Source organism: Mesoplodon bidens, assembly GCF_964165515.1.
Source record: "Mesoplodon bidens genome assembly, chromosome: 2".
In the NCBI taxonomy this organism is placed as follows: domain Eukaryota; kingdom Metazoa; phylum Chordata; class Mammalia; order Artiodactyla; family Ziphiidae; genus Mesoplodon; species Mesoplodon bidens.
In genome coordinates, this window is record NC_138177.1 from 108,116,555 (window position 1) to 108,141,777 (window position 25,223).

The following is a 25,223-nucleotide window of genomic DNA, read 5'->3' on the forward strand; positions in this document are numbered from 1 at the left end:
TAGTAAAGCTGATCCAAGATTCTATTTCCAAGATCCATAATCTTGGAAATAGAATAGACAAAATGCAAGAAACAGTTAACAAGGACCTAGAAGAACTAAAGATGAATCAAGCATCGATTAAAAACAAAATAAATGAAATGAAAAATACTCTAGATGGGATCAATAGCAGACTAACTGAGGCAGAAGAACGGATAAGTGAGGTGGAAGATAAAATAGTGGAAATAACTGCTGCAGAGCAAAATAAAGAAAAAAGAATGAAAAGAACAGAGGACAGTCTCAGAGACCTCTGGGACAACATTAAACGCACCAACATTCGAATTATAGGGGTTCCAGAAGAAGAAGAGAAAAAGAAAGGGACTGAGAAAATATTTGAAGAGATTATAGTTGAAAACTTCCCCAATATGGGAAAGGAAATAGTTAATCAAGTCCAGGAGGCACAGAGAGTCCCATACAGAATAAATCCAAGGAGAAATACACCAAGACACATATTAATCAAACTGTCAAAAATTAAACACAAAGAAATCATATTAAAAGCAGCAAGGGAAAAACAACAAATAACACACAAGGGAATCTCCATCAGGTTAACAGCTGATCTCTCAGCAGAAACCCTACAAGCCAGAAGGGAGTGGCAGGACATAATTAAAGTGATGAAGGAGAGAAACCTGCAACCAAGATTACTCTACCCAGCAAGGATCTCATTCAGATTTGATGGAGAAATTAAAACCTTTACAGACAAGCAAAAGCTGAGAGAGTTCAGCACCACCAAACCAGCTTTACAACAAATGCTAAAGGAACTTCTCTAGGCAAGAAACACAACAGAAGGAAAAGACCTACAATAACGAACCCAAAGCAATTAAGGAAATGGGAATAGGAACATACATATCAATAATTACCTTAAATGTAAATGGACTAAATGCTCCCACCAAAAGACACAGAGTGGCTGAATGGATACAAAAACAAGACCCATATATATGCTGTCTACAAGAGACACACTTCAGACCTAGAGACACATACAGATTGAAAGTAAAGGGATGGAAAAAGATATTCCATGCAAATGGAAATCAAAAGAAAGCTGGGGTAGCAATTCTTATATCAGACAAAATAGACTTTAAAATAAAGACAATTAGAAGAGACAAAGAAGGACACTACATAACGATAAAGGGATCAATCCCAGAAGAAGATATAACAATTGTAAATATTTATGCACCCAACATAGGAGCACCTCAATACATAAGGCAAATACTAACAGCCATAAAAGGGGAAATCGACAGTAACACAATCATAGTACGGGACTTTAACACCCCACTTTCACCAATGGACAGATCATCCAAAATGAAAATAAATAAGGAAACACAAGCTTTAAATGATACATTAAACGAGATGGACTTAGTTGATATTTATAGGACATTCCATCCAAAAACAACAGAATACACATTTTTCTCAAGTGCTCATGGAACATTCTCCAGGATAGATCATATCTTGGGTCACAAATCAAGCCTCAGTAAATTTAAGAAAATTGAAATTGTATCAAGTATCTTCTCCGACCACAATGCTATGAGACTAGACATCAATTACAGGAAAAGATCTGTAAAAAATGCAAACACATGGAGGCTAAACAATACACTACTCAATAACGAAGTGATCACTGAAGAAATCAAAGAGGAAATTAAAAAATACCTAGAAACAAATGACAATGGAGACACGACGACCCAAAACCTATGGGACGCAGCAAAAGCAGTTCTACGGGGGAAGTTTATAGCAATACAATCCCACCTTAAGAAACAGGAAGCATTTCGAGTAAACAACCTGACCCTGCACCTAAAGCAATTAGAGAAAGAAGAACAAAAAAAACCCAAAGCTAGCAGAAGGAAAGAAATCATAAAGATCAGATCAAAAATAAATGAAAAAGAAACGAAGGAAACGATAGCAAAGATCAACCAAACTAAAAGCTGGTTCTTTGAGAAGATAAACAAAATTGACAAACCATTAGCCAGACTCATCAAGAAAAAAAGGGAGAAGACTCAAATCAATAGAATTAGAAATGAAAAAGGAGAAGTAACAACTGACACTGCAGAAATACAAAAGATCATGAGAGATTACTATAAGCAACTCTATGCCAATAAAATGGACGACCTGGAAGAAATGGACAAATTCTTAGAAATGCACAACCTGCCAAGACTGACTCAGGAAGAAATAGAAAATATGAATAGACCAATCACAAGCACTGAAATTGAAACTGTGATTAGAAATCTTCCATCAAACAAAAGCCCAGGACCAGATGGCTTCACAGGTGAATTCTATCAAACATTTAGAGAAGAGCTAACACCTATCCTTCTCAAACTCTTCCAAAATATAGCAGAGGGAGGAACACTCCCAAACTCATTCTACGAGGCCGACATCACCTTGATACCAAAACCAGGCAAGGATGTCACAAAGAAAGAAAACTACAGGCCAATATCACTGATGAACATAGATGCAAAAATCCTCAACAAAATACTAGCAAACAGAATACAACAGCACATTAAAAGGATCATACACCATGATCAAGTGGGGTTTATCCCAGGAATGCAAGGATTCTTCAATATACGCAAATCAATCAATGTGATACACCATATTAACAAGTTGAAGGAGAAAAACCATATGATCATCTCAATAGATGCAGAGAAAGCTTTCGACAAAATTCAACACCCATTTATGATAAAAACCCTGCAGAAAGTAGGCATAGAGGGATCTTTCCTCAACATAATAAAGGCCATATATGACAAACCCACAGCCAACATTGTCCTCAATGGTGAAAAACTGAAACCATTTCCACTAAGATCAGGAACAAGACAAGGCTGCCCACTCTCACCACTCTTATTCAACATAGTTTTGGAAGTTTTAGCCACAGCAATCAGAGAAGAAAAGGAAATAAAAGGAATCCAAATTGGAAAAGAAGAAGTAAAGCTGTCACTGTTTGCAGATGACATGATACTATACATAGAGAATCCTAAAGATGCTACCGAAAAACTACTAGAGCTAATCAATGAATTTGGTAAAGTAGCAGGATACAAAATTAATGTACAGAAATCTGTGGCATTCCTGTACACTAATGATGAAAAATCTGAAAATGAAATCAAGAAAACACTCCCATTTACCATCGCAACAAAAAGAATAAAATATCTAGGAATAAACCTACCTAAGGAGACCAAAGACCTGTATGCAGAAAATTATAAGACACTGATGAAAGAAATTAAAGATGATACAAATAGATGGAGAGATATACCATGCTCCTGGATTGGAAGAATCAATATTGTGAAAATGACTCTACTACCTAAAGCAATCTACAGATTCAATGCAATCCCTATCAAACAACCAATGGCATTTTTCACAGAACTAGAACAAAAAATTTCAAAATTTGTTTGGAAAAACAAAAGGCCCCGAATAGCCAAAGCAATCTTGAGAACGAAAAACGGAGCTGGAGGAATCAGGCTCCCTGACTTCAGACTATACTACAAAGCTACAGTAATTAAGACAGTCTGGTACTGGCATAAAAACAGAAAGATAGATCAGTGGATCATGATAGAAAGCCCAGAGATAAACCCACACACATATGGCCAACTTATCTTTGATAAAGGAGGCAGGTATGTACAGTGGAGAAAGGACAGCCTCTTCAATAAGTGGTGCTGGGAAAACTGGACAGGAACATGTAAAAGTTTGAGATTAGATCATTCCCTAGCACCATACACAAAAATAAGCTCAAAATGGATTAAAGACTTAAATGTAAGGCCAGAAACTATCAAACTCTTAGAGGACAACATAGGTAGAACACTCTATGACATAAATCACAGCAAGATCCTTTTGGACCCACCTCCTAGAGAAATGGAAATAAAAACAAAGATAAACAAATGGGACCTAATGAAACTTCAAAGCTTTTGCACAGCAAAGGAAACCATAAAGAAGACCAATAGACACCCCTCAGAATGGGAGAAAATATTTGCAAATGAAGCAACTGACAAAGGATTAATCTCCAAAATTTATAAACAGCTCATGCAGCTCAATAGCAAAAAAAACAAACAACCCAATCCAAAAATGGGCAGAAGACTTAAATAGGCATTTCTCCAAAGAAGATATACAGACTGCCAACAAACACATGAAAGAATGCTCAACATCTTTAATCATTAGAGAAATGCAAATCAAAACTACAATGAGATATCATCTCACACCAGTCAGAATGGCCATCATCAAGAAATCTAGAAACAATAAATGCTGGAGAGGGTGTGGAGAAAAGGGAACACTCTTGCACTGCTGGTGGGAATGTGAATTGGTACAGCCACTATGGAGAACAGTATGGAGGTTCCTTCAAAAACTACAAATAAAACTACCATATGACCCAGCAATCCCACTACTAGGCATATAGCCTGAGAAAACCATAATTCAAAAAGAGCCATGTACCAAAATGTTCATGGCAGCTCTATTCACAATAGCCCGGAGCTGGAAACAACCTAAGTGTCCATCATCGGATGAATAGATAAAGAAGATGTGGCACATATATACAATGGAATATTACTCAGCCATAAAAAGAAACGAAACTGAGCTATTTGTAATGAGGTGGATAGACCTAGAGTCTGTCATACAGAGTGAAGTTAGTCAGAAAGAGAAAGACAAATACCGTATGCTAACACATATATACGGAATTAAAAAAAAAAAATGTCATGAAGAACCTAGGGGCAAAACGGGAATAAAGACACAGACCTACTTGAGAATGGACTTGAGGATATGGGGAGGGGGAAGGGTAAGCTGTGACAAAGCGAAAGAGAGGCATGGACATATATACACTACCAAACGTAAGGTAGATAGATAATGGGAAGCAGCCGCAGAGCACAGGGAGATCAGCTCGGTGCTTTGTGACCGCCTGGAGGGGTGGGATGTGGAGGGTGGGAGGGAGGGAGATGCATGAGGGAAGGGATGTGGGAACAGATGTATATGAATGACTGATTCACTTTGTTATAAAGCAGAAACTAATTTAAAAAAAAAAGATATGATCTATCCTGGAAATGTTCCATGATCACTTGAGAAGACAGTGTATTCTGTTTTTTTTGGTTGTAATGTCCTTTAAATATCAATTAAGTCCATCTTGTTTAATGTATCATTTAAAGCTTGTGTTTCCTTATTTATTTTCATTTTGGATGATCTGTGCATTGGTGAAAGTGGGGTGTTAAAGTCCCCTGCTATGACTGTGTTTCTGTCGATTTCCCCTTTTATGGCCATTAGCATTTGCCTTATGTATTGAGGTGCCCCTATGTTGGGTGCATAAATATTTACAATTGTTATATCTTCTTCTTGGATTGATCCCTTGATCATTATGTAGTGTCCTTCTTTGTCTCTTGTAATAGTCTTTATTTTAAAGTCTGTCTTCTCTGATATGAAATTTGCTACTCCTGCTTTCTTTTGATTTCCATTTGCATGGAATATAGTTTTCCATCCCCTCACTTTCAGTGGGTATGTGTCCCTATGTCTGAAGTGAGTCTCTTGTAGACAGCATATATAAGGGTCTTGTTTGTGTATCCATTCAGCCAGTTTATGTCTTTTGGTTGGAGCATTTAATCCATTTACGTTTAAGGTAATTATCGAATGTATGCTCGTATTACCATTTTCTCAATTGTTTTGGGTTTGTTTTTATCAGGCTTTTCCTTCCCTTGTGTTTTCTGCCTAGAGCAGTTCCTTTAGTATTTGTTGTAAAGCTGGTTTGGTGGTGCTGAATTTTCTTAACTGTTGCTTGTATGTAAAGGTTTTAATTTCTCAATAGAATCTGAATGAGATCCTTGTTGTGCAGAGTAATCTTGGTTGTAGGTTTTTCCCTTTCGTCATTTAAATATGTCCTGCCACTCCCTTCTGGATTGAAGAATTTCTGCTGAAAGATCAGCTGTTAACCTTATGAGGATTCCCTTGTATGTTATTTGTTGCTCTTCCCTTGCTGCTTTTAGTATTTTTTCTTTGTATTTAATTTTTGATCATTTGATTAATATGTTTCTTGGCGTGTTTCTCCTTGGATTTATCCTTTATGGGACTCTGTGTGCTTCCTGGACTTGATTAACTATTTCTTTTCCCATGTTAGAGAAGTTTTCAACTATAATCTCTTCAAATATTTTCTCAGACCCTTTCCTTTTCTATTCTTCTCTGGGACTGCTATAATTCGAATGTTGGTGTGTTTAATGTTTCCCAGAGATCTCTGAGATTGTCCTCAATTCTTTTCATTCTTTTTTATATCCTACTCTGCAGTATTTATTTCCACTATTTTATATTCCAGGTCACTTATCCATTCTTCTGCCTCAGTTATTATGCTATTGATTCCTTCTAGAGAATTTTTAATTTCATTTATTGTGTTGTTCATCCTTGTTTGTTTGCTCTTTAGTTCATCTAGGTCCTTGTTAAACATTTCTTGTATTTTCTCCATTCTATTTCCAAGATTTTGGATCATCTTTACTATCATTACTCTGAATTGTTTTTCAGGGAGACTGCCTATTTCCTCTTCATTTGTTTGGTCTGGTGTGTATTTACCTTTCTCCTTCATCTGCTGTGTGTTTCTCTGTCTTCTCATTTTGCTTAACATACTGTGTTTGGTGTCTGCTTTTCGCAGGCTGCAGGTTCATAGTTCCCGTTGTTTTTGGCGTCTGCCCCCATTGGCTAAGGTTGGTTCAGTGGTTGTGTAGGCTTCCTGGTGGAAGGGACTGGTGCCTGTGTTCTGGTGGCTGAGGCTGTATCTTGTCTTTCTGTTGGCAGGACCATGTCCGGTGGTGTGTTTTGGGGTGTCTGTGACCTTTTTATGATTTTAGGCAGCCTCTCTGCTAATGAGTGGTGTTTTGTTCCTTTACTGCTAGTTGTTTGGCATAGGGTGTCTAGCTAGCACTGTAGCTTGCTGGTCATTGAGTGGAGCAGGGGCTTAGAATTGAGATGGAGATCTCTGGGAGAGCTTTTGCTCTTTGATATTACATGGAGCCTGGAGGTCTCTCGTGGATCAAGTCCTGAACTCAGCTCTCCCAACTCAGAGGCACAGGCCTGACACCCAACTGGAGCACCAAGACCCTGTTAGTCACACAGGTCAGAAGTAAAGGGAGAAAAAAAAAGGAAGAAGAAAGAAAGAGAGAAAGCAAGCAAGCAAGAAAAAAAAAATAAAATAAAATAAAGTTATTAAAATAAAAAATAAAAAAATATAAAAAATAAAAAAATGGAAAAGTAGTTAAAAAAAGAAAGAAAGAAGAAGAGAGTAACCAAGCAAAAAAGAATCCACCTATGATAACAAGTGCTAAAATTATATGAAAAAAAAATGGACAGACAGAACTCTAGGACAAATGGTAAAAGCAAAGTTATACTGACAAAATCACACAAAGAATCATACACATATACCCTCACAAAAAGAGGAAAAGGAAAAAAATATATACATCTGTATATAAAACAAAGGAAGAGAACAACCAAATCAATAAACAAATCTACCAATGATAATAAACTCTAAATACTAAACTATGATAAACATAAAACCAGAAACAAATTAGACGCAGAAAGCAAACCCCAAGTCTGCAATTGCTCCCAAAGTCCACCGCTTCAATTTTGGGATGATTCATTGTCTATTCAGGTATTCCAGAGATGCAGGGCACATCAAGTTGATTGTGGAGATTTAATCCGCTGCTCCTGAGGCTGCTGGGAGAGATTTCCCTTTCTCTTCTTTGTTCGCACAGCTCCTGGGGTTCAGCTTTGGATCTGGCCCTGCCTCTGCGTGTTGGTCCCCTGAGGGCGTCTGTTCTTCAGTCAGACAGGATGGGGTAAAAGGAGCAGTTGATTAGGGGGCTCTGGCTCACTCAGGATGGGGGAGGGGTTATGGAATGCACGGTGAGCCTGTGGCGGCAGAGGCCTGTGTAATATTGCATAGCCTGAGGCGCATGTTGCATTCTCCCGGGGAAGTTGTCCCTGGATCACAGGACCCTGGCAGTGGCGGCCTGCACAGGCTCCCAAGAGGGGAGGTGTGGATAGTGACCTGTGTTCACACACAGGCTTCTTGCTGGCTGCAGCAGCAGCCTTAGCGTCTCATGCCCATCTCTGGCGTCCATGCTGATTGCCACGGCTTGTGCCCATCTCTGGAGCTCATTTAGGTGGAAACAATGGTCTCTTGCCTCTTCCGCAGGTCCAAACTTTTCCCAGACTCCCTCCCGGCTAGCTTTGGTGCACTAGCCCCCTGCAGGCTGTGTTCACGCAGCCAACCCCAGTCCTCTCCCTGGGATCTGATCTCTGAAGCCGGAGCCTCAGCTCCCAGCCCCCACCCACCCAGGTGGGTGAGCACACAAACCTCATGGGCTGGTGAGTGCTGGTCAGCACCGATCCTCTGTGTGAGAATCTCTTTGCTTTGCCCTCTGCACCCCTGTTGCTGTGCTGTCCTCCGTGGCTCCAAAGCTTCCCCACCCCGCCACACCCCATCACCGCCAGTGAAAGGGCTTCCTCGTCAATGGAGACTTTTCCTCCTTCACAGCTCCCTCCAGAGGTGTAGGTCCTGTCCCTATTCTTTTGTCTCGGTTTCTTGTTTTTTCTTTTGCCCTACCCAGGTACGTGGGGAGTCTCTTGACTTTTGGGAGGTCTGAGGTCTTCTGCCAGCATCAGTAGGTGTTCTGTAGGAGTTGTTCCACATGTAGGTGTATTTCTGATATGTTTGTGGGGAAGAAGGTGATCTCCACCTCTTACTCCTCCGCCATCTTGCTACACATGACTTTTAAAAGATTTAAAATGTAGATATGGAAAGATATCAGTCTAGTTGGATTATTGTGAATATCTGACATGAAACTATTTGAAGTATTAAATAAACATAAGTTATTTTTGTCTACTACACTGTGCACTTATTGAAGGCAGAATTATTTTTTATTCATTTTTGTATCCTTAGCACAGTGTCTGCAATACACTGTGTACTTAATAAACATTTTTTGCATCAGTGAATGAATGAGTGAGAAAGTCATTTTGATGTTAGCATATTTAATACAGGTTTTTAATTTTGGTATTTTTAGAACTGAGCTGCTCCTTCTAGTATTTACTAACAAACATATCACTGTTTTCACTCATTTACTTATTTATTAATTTTTCCATTCTTCAAATATATAATAAGGCCTACAATGTTTCAGATACCATGGTAGTTAGTAGGAGATACTGAGATGAACTATACATATTTCCTATTTCCACTGAGCTCATAGTCTAGTGTGAGAGACAAACAAGTACCCAGACAATGATTGCTTCTGTAAACCATTTCTTAGTAGCGATAAGTCTATCACTACTATGTATGATAAAGGATGTTTATCCTCCTGGTTGATTTTTTCTTTTCTTTAGACAAGGAGGACATTTTCAAAGTTTGCCTTGATGAGTGGTAAATCAACTTACTTAACTCTATTTCGTAAGCATTTCAGGGAAATGAGATTCTATTATCTCACATGAACTGGAGGCTGGGGAGGTGGCATGTTTGTGCCTTTGAATTGAGTTTAGTTCAGACTGGAATCAGGTGTGAATAGGAAAGAGATCTACTTAATCAACACCTGTGATGAGACCACTGACACTCAGAGAGAGGAGCTTTAAGTACAGAGAGTTTGTATATGAGACTTCAGCACCCAGCAGGCAACATGATAGCAAGTGCCAAGATGGGACCTGATTGCTGTGGGGAATATGAGCACAGCTAAGGTGAAATCCGCAACAAGGAGTGAGGAAGATGGAAACTTCAGCTGGGTTGATGCTAGGGTGATTACATTAAACAAGATGGACAAGTGTTGAGGTCAGGATTTCCCAAATCATATTCCTTAGAATGTCATTCCTTCAAAGATACTTTATGCGAGACTTCCGGGTAAGATGGCAGAAGAGTAAGACGCGGAGATCACCTTCCTCCCCACGGATACACCAGAAATACAGCTACACGTAGAACCACCCCTACAGAACACCTACTGAACGCTGGCAGAAGACCCCAGACCTCCCAAAAGGCAAGAAACTCCCCACATACCTGGGTAGGGCAAAGCAGAGAGATCCCCACACTGACGATCGGTGCCGAGCGGCACTCACCAGCCCGAGAGGCTTGTCTGCTCGCCCGCCGGGGTGCGCAGCACTGGAAGCTGAGGCTCGGGCTTCGGTCAGAGCGCAGAGAGAGGACTGGGGCTGGCGGCGAGAACTCAGCGTGAAGGGGGCTAATGTGCCACAGCTAGCCGGCAGGGAGTCCGGGAAAACTCTGGAGCTGCCGAAGAGGCAAGAGACTTTTTCTTCCCTCTTGGTTTCCCGGTGCGCGAGGAGAGGGGATTAAGAGCGCTGCTTAAAGGGGCTCCACAGACGGGCGCGAGTCGCGACAGAAAGCGCGGAGCCCAGTGACGGGCGTGGGACGCTGGGGCTGCTGCTGCTGCCACCAAGAAGCCTGTGTGCGAGCGCAGGTCACTGCCCACACCGCCCTTCCGGGAGCCTGTGCAGCCCGCCACTGCCGGGGTCCCGGAATCCAGGGGCGGCTTCCCTGGGAGAACGCACAGCGCGCCTCGGGCTGGTGCAACGTCACGCCGACCTCTGCTGCTGCAGGCTCGCCCCGCACTCCGTGCCCCTCCCTCCCGCCCGGCCTGAGTGAGCAAGAGTCCCCGAAGCGGCTGCTCCTTTAACCCTGTCCTGCCTGAGCGAAGAACAGACGCCCTCCGGCGACCTACACGCAGAGGCGGGGCCAAATCCAAAGCTGAGACCCAGGAGCTGTGAGAACAAAGAAGAGAAAGGGAAACCTCTCCCAGCAGCCTCAGAAGCAGCGGATTAAAGCTCCACAATCAACTTGATGTACCCTGCATCTGTGGAATACATGAATAGACAACACATCATCCCAAATTGAGGAGCCAGGAGTCAGTGCTGTGCCTCTGAGGTGGGAGAGCCAACTTCAGGACACTGGTCCACAAGAGACCTCCCAGCTCCACATAATATCAAACGGCAAAAATCTTCCAGAGATCTCCATCTCAACACCAGCACCCAGCTTCACTCAACGACCAGCAAGCTACAGTGCTGGACACCCTATGCCAAACAACTAGCAAGACAGGAACACAACGCCACCCATTAGCAGAGAGGTGGCCTAAAATCATAAAAAGTCCGCAGACACCCCAAAACACACCACCAGACGTGGACCTGCCCACCAGAAAGACAAGATCCAGCCTCATCCACCAGAACACAGGCACTAGTCCCCTCCACCAGGAAGCCTACGCAACCCACTAAACCAACCTTAGCCACTGGGGACAGACACCAAAAACAACGGGAACTACGAACCTGCAGCCTGCAAAAAGGAGACCCCAAACACAGTAACATAAGCAAAATGAGAAGACAGAAAAACGCACAGCAGGAGAAGGAGCAAGATAAAAACCCACCAGATCTAACAAATGAATAGGTAATAGGCAGTCTACCTGAAAAAGAATTCAGAATAATGATGGTAAAGATGATCCAAGATTCTATTTCCCAGATCCAAAATCTTGGAAATAGAATAGACAAAATGCAAGAAGCAGTTAACAAGGACCTAGAAGAACTAAAGATGAATCAAGCATCGATTAAAAACACAATACATGAAATAAAAAATACTCTAGATGGGATCAATAGCAGAATAACTGAGGCAGAAGAACGGATAAGTGAGGTGGAAGATAAAATAGTGGAAATAACTGCTGCAGAGCAAAATAAAGAAAAAAGAATGAAAAGAACAGAGGACAGTCTCAGAGACCTCTGGGACAACATTAAATGCACCAACATTCGAATTATAGGGGTTCCAGAAGAAGAAGAGAAAAAGAAAGGGACTGAGAAAATATTTGAAGAGATTATAGTTGAAAACTTCCCTAATATGGGAAAGGAAATAGTTAATCAAGTCCAGGAGGCACAGAGAGTCCCATACAGAATAAATCCAAGGAGAAATACACCAAGACACATATTAATCAAACTGTCAAAAATTAAACACAAAGAAATCATATTAAAAGCAGCAAGGCAAAAACAACAAATAACACACAAGGGAATCCCCATCAGGATAACAGCTGATCTCTCAGCAGAAACTCTACAAGCCAGAAGGGAGTGGCAGGACATAATTAAAGTGATGAAGGAGAAAAACCTGCAACCAAGATTACTCTACCCAGCAAGGATCTCATTCAGATTTGATGGAGAAATTAAAACCTTTACAGACAAGCAAAAGCTGAGAGAGTTCAGCACCACCAAACCAGCTTTACAACAAATGCTAAAGGAACTTCTCTAGGCAAGAAACACAACAGAAGGAAAAGACCTACAATAACGAACCCAAAACAATTAAGAAAATGGGAATAGGAACATACATATCGATAATTACCTTAAATGTAAATGGACTAAATGCTCCCACCAAAAGATACAGATTGGCTGAATGGATACAAAAACAAGACCCATATATATGCTGTCTACAAGAGACCCACTTCAGACCTAGAGACACATACAGACTGAAAGTAAGGGGATGGAAAAAGATATTCCATGCAAATGGAAATCAAAAGAAAGCTGGAGTAGCAATTCTCATATCAGACAAAATAGACTTTAAAATAAAGACTCCTAGAAGGGACAAAGAAGGACACTACCTAATGATCAAGGGATCGATCCAAGAAGAAGATATAACAATTGTAAATATTTATGCACCAAACAAAGGAGCACCTCAATACATAAGGCAAATACTAACAGCCATAAAAGGGCAAATCGACAGTAACACAATCATAGTAGGGGACTTTAACACCCCACTTTCACCAATGGACTGATCATCCAAAATGAAAATAAATAAGGAAACACAAGCTTTAAATGATACATTAAACAAGATGGACTTAATTGATATTTATAGGACATTCCATCCAAAAACAACAGAATACACATTTTTCTCAAGTGCTCATGGAACATTCTCCAGGATAGATCATATCTTGGGTCACAAATCAAGCCTTGGTAAATTTAAGAAAATTGAAATTGTATCAAGTATCTTTTCTGACCACAATGCTATGAGACTAGATATCAATTACAGGAAAAGAGCTGTAAAAAATACAAGCACATGGAGGCTAAACAATACACTACCTAATAACGAAGTGATTACTGAAGAAATCAGAAAGGAAATTTAAAAATACCTAGAAACAAATGACAATGGAGACACGACAACCCAAAACCTATGGGATGCAGCAAAAGCAGTTCAAAGGGGGATGTTTATAGCAATACAATCCTACCTTAAGAAACAGGAAACACCTCGAATAAACAACCTAACCTTGCACCTAAAGCAATTAGAGAAAGAAGAACAAAAACATCCCAAAGTTAGCAGAAGGAAAGAAATCATAAAAATCAGATCAGAAATAAACGAAAAAGAAATGAAGGAAACAATAGCAAAGATCAATAAAAGTAAAAGCTGGTTCTTTGAGAAGATAAACAAAATTGATAAACCATTAGCCAGACTCATCAAGAAAAAAAGGGAGAAGACTCAAATCAATAGAATTAGAAATGAAAAAGGAGAAGTAACAACTGACACTGCAGAAATACAAAAGATCATGAGAGATTACTATAAGCAACTCTATGCCAATAAAATGGACAACCTGGAAGAAATGGACAAATTCTTAGAAATGCACAACCTGCCGAGATTGAACCAGGAAGAAATAGAAAATATGAACAGACCAATCACAAGCACTGAAATTGAAACTGTGATAAAAAATCTTCCAACAAACAAAAGCCCAGGACCAGATGGCTTCACAGGCGAATTCTATCAAGCATTTAGAGAAGAGCTAACACCTATCCTTCTGAAACTCTTCCAAAATATAGCAGAGGGAGGATCACTCCCAAACTCATTCTACGAGGCCACCATCACCTTGATACCAAAACCAGACAAGGATATCACAAAGAAAGAAAACTACAGGCCAATATCACTGATGAACATAGATGCAAAAATCCTCAACAAAATACTAGCAAACAGAATCCAACAGCACATTAAAAGGATCATACACCATGATCAAGTGGGGTTTATTCCAGGAATGCAAGGATTCTTCAATATACGCAAATCAATCAATGTGATACACCATATTAACAAGTTGAAGGAGAAAAACCATATGATCATCTCAATAGATGCAGAGAAAGCTTTCGACAAAATTCAACACCCATTTATGATAAAAACCCTGCAGAAAGTAGGCATAGAGGGATCTTTCCTCAACATAATAAAGGCCATATATGACAAACCCACAGCCAGCATCGTCCTCAATGGTGAAAAACTGAAACCATTTCCACTAAGATCAGGAACAAGACAAGGTTGCCCACTCTCACCACTCTTATTCAACCTAGTTTTGGAAGTTTTCGCCACAGCAATCAGAGAAGAAAAGGAAATAAAAGGAATCCAAATTGGAAAAGAAGAAGTAAAGCTGTCACTGTTTGCAGATGACATGATACTATACATAGAGCATCCTAAAGATGCTACCGAAAAACTACTAGAGCTAATCAGTGAATTTGGTAAAGTTGCAGGATACAAAATTAATGCACAGAAATCTCTGGCATTCCTATACACTAATGATGAAAAATCTGAAAGTGAAATCAAGGAAACACTCCCATTTACCATTGCAACAAAAAGAATAAAATATCTAGGAATAAACCTGCCTAAGGAGACAAAAGACCTGTATGCAGAAAATTATAAGACACTGATGAAAGAAATTAAAGATGATACAAATAGATGGAGAGATGTACCATGTTCTTGGATTGGAAGAATCAACATTGTGAAAATGACTCTACTACCCAAAGCAATCTACAGATTCAATGCAATCCCTATCAAACTACCACTGGCATTTTTCACAGAACTAGAACAAAAAATTTCACAATTTGTATGGAAACACAAAAGACCCCGAATAGCCAAAGCAATCTTGAGAACGAAAAATGGAGCTGGAGGAATCAGGCTCCCTGACTTCAGACTATACTACAAAGCTACAGTAATCAAGACAGTATGGTACTGGCACAAAAACAGAAAGATAGATCAATGGAACAGGATAGAAAGCCCAGAGATAAACCCACGGACATATGGTCACCTTATCTTTGATAAAGGAGGCAGGAATGTACAGTGGAGAAAGGACAGTCTCTTCAATAAGTGGTGCTGGGAAAACTGGATAGGGACATGTAAAAGTATGAGATTAGATCACTCCCTAACACCATACACAAAAATAAGCTCAAAATGGATTAAAGACCTAAATGTAAGGCCAGACACTATCAAACTCTTAGAGGAAAACATAGGCAGAACACTCTATGACATAAATCACAGCAAGATCCTTTTTGACCCACCTCCTAGAGAAATGGAAATAAAGACAAAAATAAACACATGGGACCTAATGAAACTTCAAAGCTTTTGCACAGCAAAGGAAACCATAAACAAGACCAAAAGACAACCCTCAGAATGGGAGAAAATATTTGCAAATGAAGCAACTGACAAAGGATTAATCTCCAAAATTTATAAGCAGCTCATGCAGCTCAATAGCAAAAAAACAAACAACCCAATCCAAAAATGGGCAGAAGACCTAAATAGACATTTCTCCACAGAAGATATACAGACTGCCAACAAACACATGAAAGGATGCTCAACATCTTTACTCATTAGAGAAATGCAAATCAAAACTACAATGAGATATCATCTCACACCAGTCAGAATGGCCATCATCAAAAAATCTAGAAACAATAAATGCTGGAGAGGGTGTGGAAAAAAGGGAACACTCTTGCACTGCTGGTGGGAATGTGAATTGGTACAGCCGCTATGGAGAACGGTATGGAGGTTCCTTAAAAAACTACAAATAGAACTATCATATGACCCAGCAATCCCACTACTGGGCATATACCCTGAGAAAACCATAATTCAAAAAGAGACATGTACCAAAGTGTTCATAGCAGCCCTATTTACAATAGCCCGGAGCTGGAAACAACCTAAGTGTCCATCATCGGATGAATGGATAAAGAAGATGTGGCACATATATACAATGGAATATTACTCAGCCATAAAAAGAAATGAAATTGAGCTATTTGTAATGAGGTGGATAGACCTAGAGTCTGTCATACAGAGTGAAGTAAGTCAGAAAGAGAAAGACAAATACTGTATGCTAACACATATATATGGAATTTAAGAAAAAAAAATGTCATGAAGAACATAGGGGTAAGACAGGAATAAAGACACAGACCTACTAGAGAATGGACTTGAGGATATGGGGAGGGGGAAGGGTAAGCTGTGACAAAGTGAAAGAGCGGCATGGACATATATACACTACCAAACGTAAGGTAGATAGCTAGTGGGAAGCAGCCGCATAGCACAGGGAGATCAGCTCGGTGCTTTGTGACCTCCTGGAGGGGTGGGATAGGGAGGGTGGGAGGGAGACGCAAAAGGGAGGGGATATGGAAACATATGTATATGTATAACTGATTAAATTTGTTATAAAGCAAAAAAAATAAAATAAAATAAAATAAATTTGAAATATTGGAAAAAAAAGATACTTTATGAAAAAAAAGGAATTGAAATACATTTGAGAAATGCTAATCCTTTCCTTTAATGTAGATTCACAATGCAGAATATCATATTAAAGGCCCTCATGAAAACAGTTCAACTTCATTTTGAAAGAACAAAATTATGTGAAGATATTACTCAATTTTTGATGTCTGTCATTTCTATTTTTAATTATGTCTTTTTTTGCCCAACAATGATTTCTTGAATGCCTACTGTAAGGCAATGGAGCAACTGACTATTAAATGAACAGAGATTTGGGAGAAGGTAAAATAATTTTTAAATAAATGAAAAAAAGGCACAGCTTGTTTTATTGCACATCAGTTTATTGTGCTTTGCAGATATTGCCATTTTTACAAATTGAAGTTTTGTAGCAACCCTGCATCGAGCAAATCTATTGGCACCATTTTCCAAACAGCATTTGCTCACCTTGTGTCTGTCATATGTTGGAAATGCTTGGAAATATTTCAAAATTTTTCATTATTATTATGTTCGTTATGGTGATCTCTGATCAGAGATCTTTTAAGTTACTATTGTAATTGTTTTGGGGTGTCACAAACCGTGCCCATGTGAGATGGCGAACTCAACTGGTAAATGTTGTGTGTTCTGACTGCTCCACTGACTGGCTATTCTGCCTCCTCTCTCCCTCTCCTTTGGCCTCCCTATTGCTTGAGACACAACAATATTGAAATTAGGCAATTAATAAGCATATAATAGCCTTTAAGTGTTCCAGTGAAAGAAAGTTGCATATCTCTAACTTTAAAAAGCTAGAAATGATTAAGCTTAGTGAGGAAGGCATATCAAAAGCCGAGATGAGCTGAAAACTAGGTCTCTTGTGTCAAACAGCCAAGTTGTGAATGCAAAGGAAAAGTTCTTCAAGGAAATTAAAAGTGCTACTCCAGTGAACACATAAATGATAACGAAACAAAACAGCCTTGTTGTTGATATGGAGAAAATTTTAGTGATCTGGATAGGAGATCAAACCAGGTACAACATTCCTTTAAGCCAAAGCCTAATCCAGAGTGAGGCCCTAACTCTTTTCAATTCTTTGAATTGGGAGAGGTGAGAAGGATGCAGAAGAAAAGTCTGAAGTCAGCAGAGGTTGGTTCATGAGGTTTAAGTAAAGAAGCCATCTCCATAACATAAAAATGCAAGGTGAAGCAGAAAGTGCTGATGTAGAAGCTACAGCGAGTTATCCAGAAGATCTAGCTAAGATCATTAATGAAGGTAGCTACCTTAAATAACAGATTTTCAACTTCATCTAGTTTCTATTTCATCTAATAGCCTTCTACTGGAAGAAGATGCCATATAGGACTTTCATAGCTACAGAGGAGAAGTCAATGCCTGGCTTCAAGCCTTCGAAGGACAGGCTGACTCTCTTGTTAGGGGCTAATGCAGGTGGTGACCTGACGTTGAAGCCAATGCTCATTTATTATTCTGAAAATCCTAGGGTCCTTACGAATTATGCTAACTCTATTCTGCCTGTGCTCTATAAATGGGAACAGCAAAGCCTGGATGACAGCACATCTGTTTACAATGTGGTTTACTGAGTGTTTTAACCCCACTGTTGAGACCTACTTCTTAGTAAAAAGATTCCTTTCAAAATATTACTGCTCATTGACAATGCACCTGGTCACTCAAGAGCTCCGATGAAGATGTGCAATGAGGTTAAGGTTGTTTTCATGCCTGTTAACCCAGCGTCCATTCTGCAGCACTTGGACCAAGAGGTAATTTCAAGGGAACTAGAATTAGTAGTGGAGCTTGAAGATGTAACTGAATTACTGTAATCTTAAGACAAAACTACAACGGATGAGAAGTTGCTTCTTATAGTTGAGCATAGCAAGTGGTTTCTTGGGATGGAATCTGCTCCTGTTGAAGATGCTGCGAAGATTGTTGAAATGACAGCAAAGGATTTAGAATATTATATAAACTAAGTTGATAAAACAGCAGCAGGTTTTGAGGGGATTAACTCCAGTTTTGAAAGAAGTTCTACTGTGGGTAAAATGCTGTCAAACAGCACTGCACACTACAGATAAATCATTCATGAAAGGAAGAGTCAAACAGTGAGGCAAACCTCATTCTAAGAAATTGTCACGGTCACCCCATCCTTCAACAGCCACCACCCTGATCAGTCAGCTGCCATCAACATCAAGGCAGGACCCTCCACCAGCAAAAAGATTATGACTCACTGAAGGCTCAAATGACGGTTGGCAATTTTAGGAATAAAGTATTTTTACTTAAGGTATCTACTTTTTTTTTAAAGATATAATGCTATTGTGCACTTAATGGACTATAGTACAGTGTAAACATAACTTTTTTATACACTGGGAAATCGAAAAATTCTCATGACATGCTTTGTTGCAGTGTTGCTTTATTGCAGTGGTCTGGAACCAAGCTAGCAATATCTCCGAGGTATGCCTGTATGGGACTGGGTTATTGTCTCTGGGTCATAGTACTAAGTATGTATGGCAAACTTAAATTAAAATGTCTTGAATATCTGCTAGAGAAACAGTGTACCACCTAGTGACAATTCCTAAAAGTGCAGGCATATCCCATAGATGGTTTTCTATCCCATCCCAGAATGGAGTCAAGTGACCCTCCTCACACAAAGATCCCTGAAAAGTAAATAATGTTTGAGTGGGCCATGAATTTAAAAAGTTTTATTGCAAAAGTCATACATGTTAGTTTTAGAAAATATAGAAGATCAAAATATGAAAAAAAGAAAAAAGTAAATCAGGTGTATATGTATATACACATACATACTATAAATGTTTTTTGTATTATGAATTGTACTATGATTGACAATTACTATAAATGTTCTTTTATAACCATAAGTCACATAATAATAATTCATGTATATCTATTTATATCAATGGATATAAATCTAGATTATATTTTAAAATTATTTCTTAATATTTTATTATATGAGTATATCATTATAATTTAACCTTTCCCTATTGATGAACATTTAAGTTGTTTAAAATTTTTCAGGCAATAAACATCTTTTGTATTCCTGACATTTATTTCTTCAAAGTAATTTTTTAGAAAATGGAAATGCTTGTCTTAAGGATATAGACACTTAAATTAAAAAAATGTTTCTCAGAGAAATTTATACCAATTTATGCTCCCACCTGTAGTGGTTATGAATGCTTTTCTCCCTGTATCTTCACACGCTGAACTGTATACGTAAAACACTGAATTTTTTAGGTAAAATCAATGTGCCAATTTGAAGACAAAAATATTTCATTTTAATTTGCATTTCTTTGATTAACTACTAAGTTAAGAACCTTCTTTCTTTGTGTTTACTGCTGACCATTTGTCTCCTTTTCTTTTACAACTTGCTTCCCTAATTTTTGCTTATTTTTCCTGTTGGGGTTTGACTGCCTTTCTACTCATTTGCAGTCAGATTGCTTTACAAGTGTTTTTGTTGTTTTAAAATTTTTATTTTGAACTAATTTTGTTTGGACTTACAAATTTATAAATATAGTACATAGAGTTCTTGTATACCCTTTACCCAACTTCCTCTAGTGTGTTAATCTTATATAACCATAACACAATCAACAAAACCACCAAATTAACATTAGCACAATATTACTAAACTAACTACTAACAGATCTTGTTTGAATTTTACCAGTGTTCCCATTAGTTTCCTTTCTGTGTTCCAGCGTGCAGCTCAGGATCCCACATTGCATTTAGCCTTTATTTCTCCTTAATCTTGTCCAATTTGTGACTGTTGCACAATCATTTTTTGTTTTTTGTGACCGTGACACTTTTAAAGAAAGCTGATCAGTTATTTTGTAGGATGCCCCTCAATTTGGGTTTGTCTCATGTTTTCTTATGACTGGAATGAGCTTACACACTTTGGGCAAAAATACCACAGAAGTGATGTTCTGCTGTTCTCAGTGTATCATATCAAAGGGTTTATGATGTTGATACATTTTACTGCTGGTGAAGTGATCACTTGCTTAAGGGGATGACTGATGGGTTTCTCTGTTGTAAAGTTTCTTTTTTTCCCTTTCTAGTTAGTATCTTTCTTGGGGGAGATCCTTTGGGGTTAGGCAAATCCAGTTTCTCCTCAAGTACTTAAGTTCTTGCTTTAAATTGAATAAATTGAAACTGAAAATTGTACATGGTAAGTTATAGATGGGGTTGTTATAAGACAGATATTTAGGATGACAATCACTGGGCCCATTCTCAAACAAAAGTCTTTGACTCTACATTTTAAAAAAGTGGTGAAGAAATATTTTATATAATGTTTCATACAAAACATTTAAACATTTATAGGTTTTAACAAAATAAAATATTTAAAGTATTTATTATCTTTTAGTGATTTCATACTTCCACTGATTTCTTCAGTTAGCACCCTAATACTGGACCTGATTACATTTGATAAGAAGGCTCCTACTGTATAAGGAATTCTACACTATATTGCTTGATTAAAATCTTAAATCTGTGGAAGACAATTTGAAGAAATATTAAATGCTGAAAGAATTGTGGCTTTCTGTTTTTTTATAATAGATCAAATAAAATTTTATGAGTGTTGACACTGCAATATTTTCTTGTTTCATATCTCCTATCCCTGAACAGCCATATTAACTTCAGATAAATAGTTGCCAAAAAAACTAGATTGTGTTTGAATTCTAAGTTTCCTCTTATTAGCCATATGACCTTGGGCAAATCAAGTTCCCTAAGTCTCAGATGCCTTACCTGTCTCACAGGACTCTTGCAATAATCAACTGATAGAACACTGGCAAAGAGGTTTGTAAACTATAAAGCAATAAACACATGCAAGGGATTATTAATGCTATTATTATATTTTATTAGCTCTTAAGACCATTCTCAGAGGTATAAGTGTTGGTTACTGTAATGTCAGTTTTGTTTCTAGGGGAGAAAAGATTATTATGAATTATGTGGCATGTGCTATAATATATTTTGTTTCTTTAATATACAGTATTGCATTTGATTCATTTCTATATTATTTTCCTGGTACAACTTCCTACCATAGTTTGACAAACAAGGAATGAGCTGCTTATCTATAAAGATTTATAGCAGAGGGATTCTATAGTCTTGGGAAGATATCATTGGCAGCACAAATAGCAAGGTTAACATGGCTGTTTACGAAACAAATACAAACTTCAGTTAGTATTTCATCTTGAAAACCAGTTTAACACTCTTTAGATAACCTCTTATAATTGAAGTCCTTTTATAAGCTTGGCCTTTAGAGTGAGTTTTGTCAAATTCAAGGTCAGGCAGAAATTCTAACATTAATCGGTTCAAAATTGTGGCTATTGTCTTTTCATGAAATATACTAGCTGTTGCTTGCCTTTCTATCATCTTCCCTTTTCTTCTTATATCTCATATGTGTAGTTTTTATTTTTTTAAATAATTTCATTAAGTTGAATTAGTCACAGTGGAAAAGAAGTTCTTGCCTTTGGTTTAGTGAATGCCTTCTGACTTACTACATGCACCGTCAAAAGCAGTTCATTCTGATTTGATAAATGCATTGAAAGCATCTGAAATTGTTTCATCCTTTTTCTTTCTTGCCTTTTCATCTCTGGAGCAATCAAATGAAATATCCTCTAGGTTTCCTAATCGAAGCAGTCTGCTCTGCCCCGGTGTTAAAAAATGTATGTTTCAATAATTGTTCCTGTGTGACAGTAAGTTCCCCAGTCTTAAAAGTATGTTACATTAAAGTTTTAAAACAGAACACCCTAAATGAATTTTTAGTATGTTTTCAAGTTGTGCATCTATTATTAAATCAGTATGTGTATATTAAACACATATATGTACAATATATTATACTTGTTACTATATTTGTTAGAATGAGAGAGAGAAATATTATTTATTAGTTGTTTTGGTAAGTAGGGCACAGATCATCCACGGTAACTTCTATTCTTACATTTTTCTGTCCATGATTTTAATGCTAGTACAGGCTCACAGAATTATGGTCTAGAACATTATTTTAAGATGTTTCACAGTTTATCATTAATAGAGTAAGAGCAATAACTTGACATTGCTCGCTTACCAGTTCAGTTGCTAATAATTAATTTGAAGGACATAGGCATTTAGAGTTAATACTTGATATAGGATTTTTACTTTGTGAAACGGTACTGCCTGATGTAATCCTCAATGTACAGTGCTCTCATTGTCATAATTACTTTTTGTTTTGTTCTCAAGAGAAGATGCATTCACTTTTGCAGTGATTTTTCTCTTTTCCCTTAAAATATAAACTTCTTTTATCAAAATATCATAGTGATCTCTTCTCTGATACTTTTTTATATTGCACAGTCACTAATAAGGAGAATCACACTTTGCCAAAATATATATAGAAGTACAAAATGCCACTTGGGCCCCCAAGTAACTTGCTGAGAATGTGATGACAGGACGATGATTGAAATCATGTAGCGGTAGTTTCCATACTTTCACAAACATGAGAAAGAGCTGGCATAAAGGTGTGGTGGCACTTTGAGAAGACAAGCACCTGTCAGCTGTTGGTGGAGCGATGGACAGGCAGTGAGGAGCTGAAGTACCACCCAGGTATGCTAGGCCTCCCCTAGCATCGCTTGATGCTGAAATGATATGAGTTCCTGTATGTTAGTCAGGAGTTCTTTACTGAAATCTCTGCTAAGATATCAACAGGATGGACTATCCTAGCTTGGATCCATTTTAGGAGATTAATTTCAAGAGAAAGTGTTAGATGTTTCCTATATCTTTCTACTTGTACTCTCAGATAATACTTGTTCACAAATGATTGCATGGAAGCTTTTTTAAAAATTGTAAATTAAGCTTGGCTGTTTAAAAAATGTTTCCAAGATTCTTTAAATTTTGAACTTGATAAAATCTTGTCTTGTTATGCTCCATCACTGTTATTATTTGAATATATGATTCAGTACAAATGAATATTATTAAGGCTTTGATTTAAATATATCATCTACTATGTATCAGGTACTGTGCTAAGTGCTGAGAATGCAGGGCTGGGTAAGACCTGGTTCTTGTATGATTCTTGTCCTTAAGAAATATAGTGTGTATAAGGGGTGGGATGAAATTCTCTTCTGATGCAGAGAAGTAAATGTGAGGTAACGTCTCTACATCTGTATAATGTTCTTTGGCATTCAAACTACTAGAATATAGACAATGGACTCTTCTCTTAAGCAATTAAATCCTGTGCTTACAAAAATGTAACACGGTCAAAGTGGGTCTGTGGCAGTGATACTCTAAAACCCAACAACATGGGGACATTTCCTGTATTTCAAAAGGAAATAATGACTCATACCATTTTGCTCATGGGACCAAAGACCAAAGAGTACTCTTTCACTAGTTTTATGAGGTCCCTAAACCTAAGTGTTCAGTATTTTGAAACATACTGTGAAGGGCTAAGAAAGAAGTACCAAGGGAGATATCCATCTCTTCCACCCATCTTGAATTTTATCATATCTTATTCTCTTGTCTGTGCTGTACATCCCTTTCCCCCCTCATCCATCTTGCTAATCTCATTCATTCTTTGTATCTTGGCATAAATACCACAACCTCAAGGAAGCCCAGGTACCCCAGATTATGTTAGGGTCTTCTGTTGTATGTGCAAAGAACACATAGGCTTTTCCTTCAGATTACTTATCACAATTGTTATTCAAATGCTCATTTATGTTATATTTGTTTAATGTCTGCTTTCACCATCAGGCTCTAGCAGACTGGTAATATTGGCAACTGGAGTTTTAGGAATTTATAATTATTTCTCAGTAGAAAGATTTAAAGGTTGAAATAGAAGGCGATGATTTTATCTTCCTTTTTTAAAAAAATTTTATTTATTTATTTATTTATATATATTTTTGGCTGTGTTGGGTCTTTGTTTCTGTGAGAGGGCTTTCTCTAGTTGTGGCAAGTGGGGGCCACTCTTCATCGCGGTGCACGGGCCTCTCACTATCGTGGCCTCTCTTGTTGCAGAGCACAAGCTCCAGACGCGCAGGCTCAGTAGTGGCTCACGGGCCTAGTTGCTCCGCGGCATGTGGGATTTTCCCAGACCAGGGCTCGAATCCATGTCCCCTGCATTGGCAGGCAGATTCTCAACCACTACACCACCAGGGAAGCCCAATTTTTTTCTTTTTATGAAAGAAAAAAGGTATGAAAATATAACAATAATGTTGATTTCATAGAGTGGGAAAATATGTTTATAAAGTAATGAAACAGCTATTTAAATAAAGAGCTATGAAGATATAAAGTATAGATATTTATATGTTCTAGATGGCTTCTTAATTTTAACTTTAGTTTTTCAGAGGCAACTGGAAAGATTAAACTCTTGAACTTTGGGGACTTCCCTGGCAGTCCAGTGGTTAAGAATCTGTGCTTCTGGGCTTCCCTGGTGGTGCAGTGGTTAAGAGTCTGCCTGCCGATGAAGGGGACATGGGTTCATGCCCTGGTCCTGGAAGATCCCACATGCCGCAGAGCGGCTGGGCCCGTGAGCCATGGCCGCTGAGCCTGCGTGTCCAGAGCCTGATGCTCCGCAACGGGAGAGGCCACAACAGTGAGAGGCCCGCATACCGCAAAAAAACCCAAAAAGAATACATGCTTCCACTGCAGGGGACATGGGTTCAATCCTTGTTAGGGGAACAAAGATCCCGCATGCTGTGTGGTGTGGCCCCAAACAAACAAACAAACCCCAAAACACTCCTGAATTGTGGATTGACCATTAGTTCTGTTCTTTAAAACTCTCAGAAAAGGTTTTCTTGTGAAAGGGAGTATG